This window comes from Acinonyx jubatus, chromosome X (assembly GCF_027475565.1).
Source record: "Acinonyx jubatus isolate Ajub_Pintada_27869175 chromosome X, VMU_Ajub_asm_v1.0, whole genome shotgun sequence".
NCBI classification, from domain to species: Eukaryota; Metazoa; Chordata; class Mammalia; order Carnivora; family Felidae; genus Acinonyx; species Acinonyx jubatus.
The window spans coordinates 39250590-39266303 of record NC_069389.1 but is presented as its reverse complement, the minus strand read 5'-3'; the positions used below and the strand labels follow the sequence as shown (position 1 = coordinate 39266303).

General features: G+C 38.7%; 1 pseudogene; it reads right to left on the bottom strand.

Moving 5' to 3' along the window:
* Positions 1-1076: 1076 nt before the first annotated feature.
* Positions 1077-15714, bottom strand: part of LOC106972811 (nucleoplasmin-3-like) — a 63257-nt pseudogene continuing 48619 nt past the window's right edge.

The window sequence follows — 15714 nt, the reverse complement described above, 5'->3', positions numbered from 1 at the left end:
TTGTACGCTTATGCCACATTTTGTTTATCCAGTTTTCAGTTGATGGTTTTTTCCATTTTTTTTCTTTGAGGGAGAGAGAGAGCGGGAGCGAGTGAGCGAGAGAACAGGGGAGAGGGGCAGAGGGAGAAAGAGAATCTTTCTTATTTTATTTATTTGTGGATTTTATTATTTTATTTTTTTTTATATCACTTATGGACAAGTTAGTAAGTTAGTTAACATATACTGTATACAGCGTGCTTTTGGTTTTGGGAGTAGATTCCCGTGATGCATCACTTAAGTAAAACACCCAGGGCTCGTCCCAAGACGTGCCCTCCTCAATGCCCATCACCCGTTTTCCCCGCCACCCCCTTGCACCCTCAGTTTGTTCTCTGTATTTAAGAGCCTCTGATGGCTTGCCTCCCTCTCTGTTCGTAACTATTCTTTTTCTTTCCCTTCCCCCGTGGTCTTCTGTTGAGTTTCTCAACTTCCACATATGAGTGAAAACATATGATATCTGTCCTTTTTTTGGAGTGACTCATTTCGAGAAGGAGAATCTTAAGCAGCCTCCACGCTCAGGGTGAAGCCCCATATGAGGCTCAGTCCCACGACCCTGGGATCATGACCTGAGCCAAAATCAAGAGTCGGGTACCCGACTGACTGAGACACCCAGGCGCCCCAGGTTTTTTCCAGTTTCGATTTTATGAATGATGCTTCTACGAACATTCATGTCCGAGTTTTTCACGGACATCTGCTTTCCCTTGAGGATACGGCTCAGGATAGAATTTCTGGGTCGTGTGGTAACTGTATGTTTAATTATTGAAAGAACAGCTAAACTATTTCCCAAAGGGCCTACGCCCTTTAACATTCCCTCTGTCTATGTGTAAGAGTGCCGATTTCTCCACATCCTCGTCAACACTTATCCTTGTCCATCTTTTTTAGTATAGCCATCCTAGTGCCGTGTTGTTGTTGATTTGCTTGTTTTTGCAGAAAAAAAAAAAAGAAACCCCACTCCACGTCGCTGTATTTCAACCTTTATTGAAAAATGTGGGAAGTATTAAACATGTGTAGTCCTGAGCTTCCGATGCTGACCTCCGATCTCATAGGTAAAGTGGGGAAAGAGGGTCAGAATAGAAGTTCAGAGGTCCTGCCACCCAAGGAGGCTGGGGCCTGCCCCCTTGCCTCTTGGCAAGCAGGATGGGGCACAACTCGGCTTCCTCCTCCTCACTCCCCTCTTCACTCTCTTCTTCATCAAAAACGTCACTGCTTTTCGCGTTGCCCCGCGATCCGCGCAGGCCCGGAACCCGACTCCAGATGGAAGGTTACAGGGGGTTGGAGCTGGACGTCCTCCAACCTGAGCGTGAGTTGGACAACTCAGGACAACTCAGGACAACTTGACGTTGGCCACCGGGACTGCAGTCTCCTGGCGGCCCTGGTTCCCGGCCATGACTTCTAGGACATTACACTGACCTTTGGCCCCCTTGATGAGGCAGGGCGTGGTCAAAGCCAGCACATGCCCCACATCATCCTCTTCCTCTACCTTGAAGGTGAAAGAGCGGATCTGGCTGGATAGCTGACAGTCCACTTAGGAAAAGGAAAAACTGTCCATGGTGACAGGAGGCCAGACCTGCCCACCACCCTCTACCTTGCCCGGGCATGGGCTCGGCTCTCCTGATTCCAAAATGCTAAGGCAGTGGCAACACCGGCGGCCGTGCTGCAAGCTCACTGTGATTTTGGTTGACATTTCTTCCCTGATGACTAATGATGCTAAGCAAGTGCTTGTTGGCCATTTGTATATCTTCTTCGGAGAAAGGTCCATTCAATCCTTTGCCCCTGTTTTAATTCATTTAATTGTGCATGGTTTTTTTTAAAAATTGTTAAATGGTGTTCTTTACTTACTCTGGGCACAAGGCCCTATCAGATATATTATTTGCAAGTATTTTTCCACTTATGTGAATTGTCTTTTCATTTTCTTAAAGACATCTGTTGACGCGCAAAAGTGTCTAATTTTGATGAAGTCTAATTAACGTATTTTGTCCTTAATTGCTTATGCTTTTGGTGTGGTCTCTAAGAAGACGTTGCCTAACCCAGGGTCATGAGGTTTTACTCCTTTATTTTCTTCCAAGAGTTTTATAGGTTTGGCTCTTACATTTGGGTCTATGATCTCTTTTGAATTATTTTTTGTATATGGTGGGAAGTAGGAGTCTAATTTCTTTCTTTCTTTCTTTCTTTCTTTCTTTCTTTCTTTCTTTCTTTCTTCTTTCTTCTCTCTTTTTTCTTTTTTCTTTCTTCTCTTTCTTCTTTCTTTCTTCTCTTTCTTCTTTCTTTCTTCTTCTTTCTTTTGTATTTCTTTCTTCTTTCTTTCTTTCTTTCTTTCTTCTTTCCTCTTTCTTGCTTTCTTTCTTCTGTATTTCTTCTCTCTTTTTTTTCTTTCTTCTTTCTTGCTTCTCTTTCTTTTTTTCTTTCTTCTGTCTTTCTTCTCTCTTTTTTTCTTTCTTCTTTCTTTCTTCTCTTTCTTCTTTCTTTCTTCTCTTTCTTCTTTCTTCTTTTTTTCTTCTTTCTTTTGTATTTCTTCTTCTTTCTTTCTTTCTTTCTTTCTTCTTTCCTCTTTCTTTCTTGCTTTCTTTCTTTCTTCTGTCTTTCTTCTCTCTTTTTTCTTTCTTTCTTCTCTTTCTTTCTTTTTTCTTTCTTCTCTTTCTTTCTTCTTTCTTCTTCCTTCTTTCTTTCTTCTTTTTCTTTCTTCTTTTGTCTTTCTTCTTTCTTTCTTCCTTTCCTTCTTCTTTCTTCTTTCTGTCTTTCTTCTCTCTTTTTTCTTTCTTTCTTCTCTTTCTTTCTTCTTTCTTCTTCTTTCTTCTTTCTTTCTTCTCTTTCTTCTTTCTTCTTTCTTTCTTCTTCCTTCTTTCTTTTGTATTTCTTCTTTCTTCTTTCTTTCTTTCTTCTTTCCTCTTTCTTTCTTTGTTTCTTTCTTCTGTCTTTCTTCTCTCTTTTTTCTTTCTTTCTTTTTTCTTTCTTCTCTTTCTTTCTTTTTTTCTTTCTTCTCTTTCTTTCTTCTTTCTTCTTTCTTCTTCCTTCTTCCTTCTTTCTTTCTTCTTTTTCTTTCTTTTGTCTTTCTTCTTTCTTTCTTCCTTCTGTCTTTCTTCTCTCTTTTTTCTTTCTTCTTTCTTTCTTCTCTTTCTTTCTTTCTTTCTTCTTTCTTCTTTCTTTCTTCTTCCTTCTTTCTTTCTTCTCTTTCTTTCTTTCTTCTTTCTTTTGTCTTTCTTCTTTCTTTCTTCTTTCTTTCTTTCTTTCTTTCTTTCTTTCTTTCTTTCTGCATGTGGATGTCTAGCTGCCTTGGCACCATTCGTTGAAAAGACTATTCTGTCTCTCATTGCATTGTCTTGGCACTCTTGTCAAAAATCAATTAACCATGAGCTCATACTTACTTGTGATTTCTGCTCTACAACTTAGAGTACGGACTGAGCTTTGAAATTTCCTAGTTTAACTCAATTCAGACTTCCATCGTATTTGACCTGACATGACCTTTTAAGTCTGCCACTACTGTACCATGCTGATCCTTTGTACCACCAAGCTCCGGGACTCCCCCCCCCCCACCATTTACTCCTATCCATCCCCAAAGTTTTGTGTCCCTCTCTGGTGTGCATGTCGACAAAAGGAGCAGAGAGGTGGATGACCTCTGGTGGGGCATTTAAGGTTTACATATGCTTTTCAAGTATAGCAAATGGGTAGAGGGCTAAGCAGGAAATATTTATAGAAAGAAAATAAAAACTACATATGCCATCAATGATAATAATGGGAGACTTCACTACCCTATGTTTAATAGTGGCTAGAAAAAAAATAGATGATCAACAAGGAAATGGAAGATACGAACAATACTATAGACGACCTAGAAAAGCCATCTTCGGATCACTCCATGGAACAACGGTAGAATGCACATTCTTTTCAAGTGCACACAAAACACAATCCAAGGCAGACCATACGCAGAGCTGTATAACAAGACTCAATAATTTCAAAGGATTTAAGCCATACGAAGTATGTTCTCTGACCACAAAGGAATGAAATGAGAAACCGACAACACAAATAATGTGTGAAACTCACAAATACGAAGAAATCAAGTCACGTACTTTTAAATAGCCAATGGGTAAAAGAAGAAATCACAAAGGAAATCAGAAAATACTTTGAATTGAATAAAAGTGAAGATAAAATATACCAAAACCTATTGGATGCGGTGAAAGCAGTGACTAAAGAGAAATTTATAGCTCTGAACACCTATATAAAAATGATCTCGCGATCAACAACCTAATCTCCCACCTTAAGGAACTAGAAAAAAAGGGAAACTAACCCCAAAGAAAGCAGGAGGGAAATAATAAAGATCAGAGAAGACATTAATGAAATAGAGGATACAAAACCAATAGAGAAAATCAACAAAACCAAAAGTTGATTGTTAAAAAAGATCAACAAAATGGACAAGGCTTTAGCCAAATCGACCAAGGTGAAAAGAGAGAAAACTCATATTGCTAAACCATGTATGAAAGAGGGAATGTTACCTCCAATCTTACAGAAGTCTGAAAAAACTAGAAATAGAAGGGAACTTCCTCTTTCTGATAAAAGGTATCTACAAAAAATTCACGGCTAACATCACACATAATACTGAATACTTTCTCCCGAAGATCAGAAACAAAATAAGGGTATCTATTCTAACTACTTCCTTCCGACATTGTACTGGAGGGTCTAGTCAGGGCGATTAGATAAGAAAAAGAAATAAAAAGTATCTAGATTAGAAAGGAAGAAGTAAAACCATTTCTATTTTTACATGAACGGATCTTGTATATAGAATATTTCAAGGAATACATACACAGAAAAACTATTAGAATAAAGAAGTTCAGTAAGGTTGTCAGGTACAAGATCAATATACATCAATTAACTGTATTTTTCTAGGAAAGAAAAGAATATCAAAAAATAAAATAAAATACTTACGAATAAGTTTAACCAAAAAAGTGCAAAATGTATAGTCTGCAAGCTATAAAACAGGGTCGAAAGACAGGAAAGAAAATGTAAATAAGTAGAAAGCCATACCGTGTTCATGATTCAAAAAGCCTAATATTGTTATATGGAGATACTCGCCACGTTGATCTATAGATTTAATGCAATCTCAGTGAAAATCCAAGCAGGCTTCTTTGCCAGCTAATCCTAAAGCTAATCCCAAAATTCATATGGAAATTCAAAGTTCTCATAATAGCCTGAATGATATTTAAAAAGAAGAGCAAAGTTGGAGGACACATTCTTTCTGATTTCAAAACTTACTACAAAGATACACTAATAAAACCAGTGTAATGTTGGCATAAAGATAGACATATAGATCAATGGAATAGAATTGGAGTCCATAAATAAAGGCTCACACTTATAGTCAATTGATTTTATTTTTTATCTTTATTTTTAAAATGCTTATTTATTTATTTATTTATTTAGAGAACGAGTGTCTGTGTGAGAGAGCAGGGGAGGGGCAGAGACAGAAGGAGAGAGAATTCCAAGCAGGCTCTGTGTTGACGTGGGCCTCGATCTCAGAGTGATCCTGACGTGAGCTGAAATCAAGAGTCAGATGCTTAACCAACCGAGCCACCCAGGTGCCCTATAGTCAATTGATTTTCAGGAAGAGTGCCAAGTTAATTCCATAGGGTAAGAATCGTCTTCAACAAATGGTTCTGGGACAACTGGATATCCACCTGGAAAAAAAAAAGGAATTGACTACTTCACACCGTATACAAAAAATAATTCAAAAGGTATCATTAACTTAAATATAAGAGCTACAATTAGACAACGCTTAGAAGAAAATATAGGAGTAAATCTTCATGACTTGGGTTAGGCAAAGACTTCTTAGATATGACACCAAAAGCATGAGAGCAAATCATATGTCTGTTAAGGGACTTGCCCCTAGAATCTATAAAATTTTAGAATATATGAAATATAAAATATAATTCAGTAATAAAAGGGCAAGTAACCCAGTTGAACCATGCACAAGGATCTGATTACACATTTCTCCAGGAAGATATACCAATGGCCAATCAACGTAAGAAAAATGCCTGACATCATTCAACTTCAAGGAAACACAAGTCAACAACACAATGAGCTACCAATTCATACCCATGGGGATGGCTAAAAGAAAACAGATGGGCGAGAGTAACTGTTGGTGAAGATGTGGGGAGATCAGAACCCTCATATACTGCTGGTGGGAATGTAAAATATTTCAACCGCTTTGGAAAATGTCTTGCAGTATCCTTATATCACTGTGACAAGATTGAGATCCAAGGTTAAGTAACTTGCCTAAAGTCATACAACTGGTAAGTCGTGAGGCTAAAATTTGAACTGAGGTGTCTGACTCCAGACCCCATGCTTTTAACCATAAACTCCACTGCTTCCATATAAAAATAGGTATTTGAAATATGTGTATAATAAAAATCCACAGTCTTCTTGAAAGGCTTCTTGAAAAATTGTCCCTTGTACATGGTAATAAACCACCGGTTTTTAAAATTTTATCCTACGTGTCAGACACCTAAAAAAAAATTTTTTTTTTTAATTGTGACATAAACACGTCGGTGTGGATGCTACTTTTGTCTCATTTTGTTAGAGTAGTTAAGCGATTTGCCCAAGATCACACAGCTAGTTAAGTGTCAGAGCTGGGATACAAACACAGCTAATCTGGCTCCAGTGTCCATGTTTTGAACCATTAGGAAATACGTCTCTCAATAAGATCTATTGGGCTTAGGGGAGCCCCAATAATTGCCACCCTTCTTTTCCGTCTGAGCTCGCAGAACGCACACTATGAGATAGAAACGCCAGCTTTGTTGTGGCTAACGCTGTTGGGAGAAATGAAACTTAGGTGGGTTATCTGCCTGTCCCAGGCCTCTCCCACGGAAACTCAAAGCTCTTTGCAGGCAGATACCAGGGAGAGGCCGAAACAGTCACAGCGGCCCAGGTCTCTCTCCCAACCTCACCCACTAGGTAAATCTGACCACGGGCTGGACAGAAGCCAAGGAGTGTGACCACAGGCCCTCAGGAGAGGTCAGAAATTGTAGACAAATTCTACAGTTTGTTCACATTGTAAACCAAGATGTCCTTTTACAAATAGCGAAGCACGGCATCTGCAAAGCTTTCTCTACCCAGAAGGGAGGCAATACAGTGAAAAGAACCCCAGTTTAGGCATTAGGACACCTGGTGGCCCGACCCAGCTCTGCCTGTATGACCATGGGCGTTACAGTTCACTCCTCTGAGCCAGTAACTAATTACTCCATCCAAGATTCTGCCAATAACATACACTCTGCGAGAACAGTTTCAGAACAAAATAAAGGAAGACAAAACAAAACTGTCCACTTAGAGCAAAATTAAGACTGTTCTTTCTTTTTTTAAAAAAAAAGTTTATTTATTTATTTTGAGAGAGAGAGAGAGAGAGCATGAGTGAAGGAAGAGCAGAGTGGGGGTGGGGGGAGGGAGAGGGAGAATCCCAAGGAGGCTCCTTATTGTCAGCGTGGAGCCTGACACGGGGCTCGATCTCACAAACTGTGAGATCATGACCTGAGCCGAATCATGACCTGATCGTGACCTGGGTCAGATGCTTAACTGACTGAGCCACCCAGGCGCCCCAAGAATCTTCCTTCCTAAGTGATTTCCTTCTTCTGGATTTATTTCTCTAAGCTTACCAATTCTGCCATTAGTTGCTATTATCAAATATTTTAAACAGAATTCACGGGGTCTTTGGTGGTTTTCCTTCCTTTCTCCACTTCCTTTCCTACATCTTGTTATTCTTCTTCCCATGCTTTCTACTTGAGGAAAGTGTTCACATTGTCTTTTAGGTTTCCCTCACATTGATATATTCCAGTCTCCTTCAACCTATACATTCTCCAATAAGCAACAAGGGGAGGAGGAGGGGGCGGGAAGGAAGGAAGGGAGAAAAAGAAAAGAAAAAATTTAAAGCTACTTTGCATTCTTTTAAAAAAAATGCTTTTTCTGGGGGCACCTGGGTGGCTCAGTCGATTAAGCGTCAGACTGTTGACTTTAGCTCAGGTCATGATCTCACGGTCCGTGAGTTCGAGCCCTGCATCAGGCTCTGTGCTGACAATGCAGAGCCTGCTTGGGATTCTCTCTTCCTCCCTCTTTCTCTCTTTGCTCCTCCCCTTCTTGCTCTCTCTCTCTCTCTCTCTCTCTCTCTCACAATTAAAAAAAATGCTTTCTCTTCCTTTTTTAAGTATAAAGTAAATCACACTCATCATGTGTATGTATTTGTCTAATTATGTATTTGAACCCTCTCTCTTGTCATCTAAACTATCAGCTCCATGAGGGCAAAAATTACAATGGTTTGTTCAGTTTTGCATACCTATACCTTGCCTCATGTTGAGCATAAAAGTGAGTAGTTACAAACAAGTTCAGTAATCATTTTAAAGAAACCCAAAGTGTATGGGATTTCTCATTACAAACAAGTGACGATCTTCATCAATTGTGAGAGTACGATCATTTCTCTCCCGTTTTCTTCTCGGTGAGCATGCAACGTCTTCCCTCTAGCCCTCATGTTGCAAGTTGACTCAATCAATCCAGTAAAATAACTCGCCAATTCAGCTACAAATTACAAAGCCATCGTCTAAATGTATTGATCATGAAATTGATTGACTAGAGTAGCGCCTAAGTTCATCAATAGTGCCACGGAACATAGCACAGGGCTTAATGAAAATGCTTTACCCAAGCGCAGTGACACAACCAGGTCTAGGTACACACTGCCAGTGAATCTGTCCTTTCGGGGGCATCCGGAGACATTTGAAACGGAAGGAGCTATTTAGATCATCTTAACCTGATAAAGATGAAAAAGGTGCATCTTGTTGGTGTCCAGCTTTTCCAAGTCTTAGAGTTTATTCCTCTGAGATGTTCAACATTTGTTACACTTGAGAAATTACAAAAGGTAATTCATTGAAAGCTAAACGCTGTCATTGCCTCCTTTTTCTCTCCATACGTGTGTAAACTTCCCAAGAAGCTCTTGATACTCATTTTGGCAGTTAACAACAGGTAAGGGAACCTTTTTTCCCCCCTAATTTTTTCTGGGAGCAAATAGCAGTAATTCCTTCTGGAACCTCCCCTCTGGAAGCTCCCTAAGACTGGCAGTCGTGATGGGCTGAGATTTTCAGTCCTGCAGTATTTCCGCATTTGTTCTATTTATAGGGCTGTTATTTTTTTTTTAATTTTATTTTTTAATTTTTTGTGCTTGATGTATAGGAGAGAAGTTAAGTCTCTAACTAAGCAAAACATTTTTCCCCCCAAACTTCCAGCAAGTCCTTTGCATCATTTCTTCCCGTGCTGATCCTTCTTTTTGGAGTGCAAACAATGCCTTAGGTAATGCTGCAAACATTTGGTTCAAGCTGAAGATCCCTTGGTTAAAGTCACATTTGCAGACCTTGAGGGTACTTCATACCAAACCAATGCATCTCAAAGACTTCCATAGACCTCCCGGAAGCCCCTATACCAGTTTTTCACCAAGAAGGAGGAAAATGGGTGTGTGAGGAAGTGATAACAACTATGGTGGAAAGAAGAGGCAGAATGTGTGTGTGTGTGTGTGTGTGTACGTACATACTCGTGTACTTGGGTAGTAGGTGCCCAATAGGAGTCTGTTCTTTTTCTTCTTCTTAATACTATCATCATCATTATTATTATTAGTCACATGTGAAAAAATGTCTTCTTTCTAAAAGGATACAGATCACACAGGTCAAGGGTAATATTGGCCCTATGCTTCAATGACTGATAGGTCACTCTTTAATCCATTGCTTTTTTCTGTGTCAATAGCAAAGTGTCTGCCAACATAATGGGGAAAATGTCCAAGCAAACATGGTAAGTGCTCCTCATGACAGCTGAGGACATCTGGGTGTTCCATCAAAATTCGACCTCAAACTCTTGGAGTTTGACCTGAAAACAGAAAAATGCAAAGTTTAGATTATATGAATAACAGTATACTTGTTTCTAAAAAGTCCCAGGCGTAACAAACAATTGTTGCAAACATAGTCTAATCACTGGATTCTGTTGTATTTGTTCCTCATACGAGAGAACGATGTTTTAAGCAATAGTTGTTTTTTTTTAAATGTTTCCTCATCGAAAAAGAAAGCCCAGAAATGGCTTATTTATTAGCTTTCAACCTACAGTGAAATCACAGCTGAAGGAAGGAAAAAAGACTAACTTTCTCGTCCATTAAAATGAGATGGGGGTGTCTGGGTGGCTCAGTTGGTTAAGCGTCTGACTTCGGCTCAGGTCATGATCTTGTGGTTTCATGGGTTCGAGCCCCACGTGGGGCTCTGTGCTGACAGCTCAGAGCCTGGAGCCTGCTTCTGATTCTGTGTCTCCCTCTCTCTCTGCCCCTCCCCCGCTCATGCTCTGTCTCTGTCTCTCAAAAATAAAAAAAAAAAGTTTAAAAAAAATGTAAAAAAATAAAATGAGATAAAAATAGTTAAATGATGAAAACAAAACTTACTTATGTTTTAACTTTTCTCTCCCATTTTTATAACTGACTCATGCGACTTCATTTTTATTTCAACTTCTAATTAAATGAAATAATGTAAATTTCAGTCATAATACAAGTGGGTAAAGCAAGAAAATAAATAATTTGTCTTTCCATGATTGGCTCTGTTACCAGATTAGAGTGGGTTCAAAAATATGTGTATTAACACTTGAATGATAATAGTAATCATTATTATTATTTTTAATATTTTTAATATTTTTAATATCAATATTATTATTATTTTATATATTTATATTATATTATTTTACTTATATTTATATTTATATTTATGATATACTATATATTATATTATGTTTATATTACTTTTTATATTTTATATTATATTTATTTACATTATATTATTATATATTACATTATATTTTTATTTTTTATATTTATTTATATTACATTTATATTATTAATAATAATATTATTAATATTCTATATTTATATAGTTCCTCACCTTGATAAAGAATATCTACAAAAAGTCTATAGCTAACACCATACTTAATGGTGAGAAACTAGAGGTATTTCCACTAGGATCAGGTACAATGCAAGGATGTCCCTCCCCATCAGTCCTTTTCAACATTATCCTGGAATTTTTAGTGAATACAATAAGACAAGAAAGGGAAATAAAGGGCATACAGATTGGGAAGGGAAAATAAAACTATCTTTGTTCACAGAAGACATGATGATCAATGTAGAAAATCCTAAAGAATCAACAAAAAACTCTTGGAACTAATAAATGATTCCAGCAAGTGGGAGGATACAAAGTTATTATACAGAAGACAGTCATTTTCTTATATACCAACAATGAACAAGTGAAACTTGAAACTAATATCACAATGGCAATATTAGCAGCCCCAAAATGAAATACATAGGTATGAATCCAAAACAATGTGTATAAGATCTATATGATGAAAACTACGAAACTTTGGTGAATGAAATTCATGAAGAACTAAATAAATGAAAAGACAGTCCATATTCATGGATAGGAAGACTCAATACTATGAAGATGTCAGTTCTTCCCAACTTGATCTATACAGTCAATAGAATCCCAGTAAAAATCCCAGCAAGTTATTTCGTGGCTATCAACGAACTGATTGTAAAGTTTATATGGAGAAGCAAAAGACCTAAAATACCCAACTGAATGCTGAAGAATAAAGTTGCAGGACTGCCACTACTCAACTTCAAAACTTCCTATAAAACTACAGTAATCAAGACAGTGTGGTATTGGTGAAAGAATATACAAATAGATCTATGGGACAGAATCGAAAAAGCCCAGGAATAGGGACATATAAATACGGTCAACTGATATTTGATAGAGAGCAGAGGCAATACAATGGAGCAAAACTGGTCTTCAACAAATGGCGCTGGGGCAACAGCACATCCACATGTAAAACAATGAATCTAGACATAGTCTTTACATCATTCACAACAATTAACTCAAAATGCATTGTAGAACTAAACATAAAATATGAAGCCATCAAACTCCCAGAAGAGAAGACAAACCCTAAATGACTTTGGGTGTGGTGATGACTTTTTAGATCTAACGCCAAAGACCACGATCCATGAAAGAAATCGTTGATAAGCTGAACTTTACTACAATTAAAAATTTCTGAGTGACAGCACCAAGATGGTGCCACAGGTTGTTCCTGACTTCCTTCCCTATCACTAGAAGAACAACTGACAGCTCTTTAAAAACAAGACACCACTCGGGGAATTATAGTACGTGGGGGGTGAGGTGAAGCACCTTCCCGTATCACAGAAACCAAGGCAGACTGCATTCGAGGGGTAAAAGAAGTGGCTACACATTGGCCACATAGCCCCTCCCCCAAACCAGTGCAGCACCACGCAGAGATGTCTCCTCTAAGCCTCCAGTCTCTGTAGGAAAAGAGAGCCCAGGTGGACAACTCATCCTCCCAGCATTGTGAGTTACCCAGCAGTAGGTGCTACTCTGATCTTGCACCCATGGGGATTGTGGGGAGATCTATGAGGCTCCACCACAGGGCATCTGAGAAAGGGGAACACAGAGATGGGGGGAAGGGGCTCATAACAACTAGCGCGTGGATCTTAGTAGACCAAGTTCATATCTGCAGTGCCCCGAGTAGTAATCCCAACCAATGGCATTGCTCCTCCGCAGAACCAAGGCAGAGACACGTTCTGACCAGGGGAAGTGATGGGGTGTGGATTTGCCTGATTTGGATCCTCACATGAAAACTTTTGCCAGCTCAAGAGCCCAACTTGTCCACATGCAAGCAAGAGGCTGAATCACAGTCCCACCTTCTGCGGAGAGTGTCTTCTGGTCCTATCTTGACCAGAAGGGCTGGTAACAACTCCTGGAAGCTGTGCAGCCCAGAGGCACTCGAGCCAAGAAGTGAGCGGAAAGAGCTGGTAGTTGCTAGAAGGAATCGGCCTTGTTCGATTAGGAAACTTGGAGTGTGGGTCAGCTTGAGTTGAGACAACAAAGAGCTTTACCAGCCTTAGAATGACTTCTCCCACTACACCTGGGCAGGGAATCTAATTTATAGCCTTGCTCATCACTGAATAGAGCCTTCAGCCTGCCTGGCCAGGGAACCTAACTAGAGCATATGGGAAGCTGCATAGTCCATTCAACAGGCCTCTGTACAGTGGCACTTAAACAGAGAGCACATTCCATGGCTTCTCCCACCTGCAGAGCAAAACTGGTGACTTCACTTCACCAGGGAATATAGTACACTCTCTGGCCTGATTTGGATCCCCAAGCAATGAGCTGTACAGACCCTAAGTCTTATCCTACTGCCCCGCCCAGATAAGGAGGCTAGTTCATAGCCCCATCTATTATCAAATATAGTACCCAGGCCCAATCATCTAGTAAGCTTTACTGGAGAAACCAGGCAACTTCAGAGCTAATCCTATATCTTCACTTGGTTAGGGAGCCAAGCCAGCTGTCCTATCTAACTGTTCTCAGCAAGTGGCGCACACCCCATTTCTGTCCTTAGAGCTCAAACACTCATCTTGCCCCCAAATAGGCCATAATACCAGTCCCGACCTCCCCAAGGACATTACCAGAAGACACATCCAGAAACCCAAACTGAGCTAACTGGTGAACTGTCTCTTTCCAAGCAAACCGTTAAAGTCTGAAAGAGGAACCTGATTACCCAAGTGCACAGATACCAATGTAAGGAATCAAGGATCATGAAAAATCAGGTAAATATGACACCACCAAAGGAAATTAATAAAGCTCCAATAACTGACCCTAAAGAAATGGAAGTCTATGAGCTCTCAGACAGAGAATTCAGAATAATTCTCTTAAGGAAGTTTAGGGAACTACAAGAAAAAACAAACAGGTAACTGAACAAAATTAAGAAAACAATGCATGAACAGAATGAGAAGTTTGACAAGGAAAAAGCAAGCCACCAAAAAAAACCCATAGAAAAGTTTAAAAATGTAATAACTGAACTGAAAAATTCTATAGAAAGTTTCAAAAGTAGACTCAATCATGTAGAGGACTCAGCAACCTGGAAGATAAGACGCTGGAAATTACCCAGTCAGAAGAGCAAAAAAGAATAAAAGACTGAAAAAGAGTGAAAATACCCTATGAGAATTATGGATCAATGTGAAAAGAAACAATATTTGCATTATGGGAATTCCAGAAGGCGAAGAGAAAGAGAACAGGACAAAAAGTATATTTAAAGGAATAATGACTGAAAATGTCTTGAATCCGTGGAGAAAATGGGCATACAGATGCATGAGGCCCAAAGGACCCCAAATAGGTTGAATCTGAATAGGGCTGCCCCATGACACACTACAATTAAATTATCAAAAGCCAAACACAAAGAAAGAATTTTAAAAGCAGCAAAAAAAAAGAGAAGTTACATACAAGGGAGCCCCCATAAGACTATTGGTGGATTTCTTAACAGAAAATCTTCAGGCCTTTTCTCAACAGAAACCCTTCAGGCTAGGAGAGAATGCAATGACATATTCAAAATATTCAAAGAAAATAGCTGTCAGCCAGGAATTCTATACCTGGTGAAGCTGTCCTCCAGAAGCAAAGAAAGGATAAAGACTTTCTCAAACAAAGAAAAGGTAAGAGAGTTCATTACCATCCGACCTGCCTTGCAAAGAAAGATGAAGGGAATTTGGTAGAAGTAAAAGAATGCTAATTGACGTCATAAAAACATTAAAAGGTAGTTAATCTCACTGGTAATGGTAAATATATAGTCATAGTCAGATTAGCAATATGGTCATAGTGGGACATAATTCACTTGCGACTCTAGTTTGAAAGTTAAAAAAATGAATGTAATAAAAATAACCATCGTTACAATAATCTATCATTAGTTACACAATATAAAAAACACATAGATTGTAACTGCAATAACCTAACATGCGAGGAGGAGACATAAAAGTATAAAGCTTATGAATTCTTTTGAAGTTAAGTAGTTATCAGTTTAATAGGGTGTTCAAGTTTAAGATATTTTGTTAGCCTCACTGTAACCACAAGGGAAAATCCTGTATTAATTGCACAAAAGGATACAATAAAGAACACAATAAACACAACAAAAGAATACAATAAAGCACAGTGATACCAAAAGACATCAAAACAAAAAATCGACACCACGATAAGAAACAAGAAAGAACAGGTTTAGAAAACAACCAGAAAACAACTAACAACATGGCAATAGTAAGTCCTTATTTATCGATAATTACTTTAAAAGTAAATGAATTAAATTTTCCAATTAAAAGACATAGAATGGGCAAATGAATAAAGAAGCAAGATTCAACAATATGCTGCCTGCAAGAGACCCACTTTAGCCGTGGACACACACATAGATGAAGAGTGAAAGGATGAAAAAGACATTTCAAGCAAATGGTAACCTCCTCCCACGCCCCTCCCCCCAAGAGCAGAAGTAGGCTATACTTACATCAGACAAAACAGACTTTAGGTTAAAAATAGTGAAAAGAGACAAAAAAGATCATTATATAATGACAAAGGGTCACTATATCAAGAAAACATACCAATTATAAGTATTTATGCACTTAACTGAGAAGCACCTAAATATTTAAACAAAAACTGGCAGAGCTAAAAGGAGAAATAAACAGTAGTACAGTAATAGCTGGAGGCTTTAATGCACCACTCGCAACAATAGATAGATCATCCAGGCAGATAATAAGGAAACAGCAGATTTGAACAACACTACAGACCAAAAGGACCTAATAGATATACACAGAACATT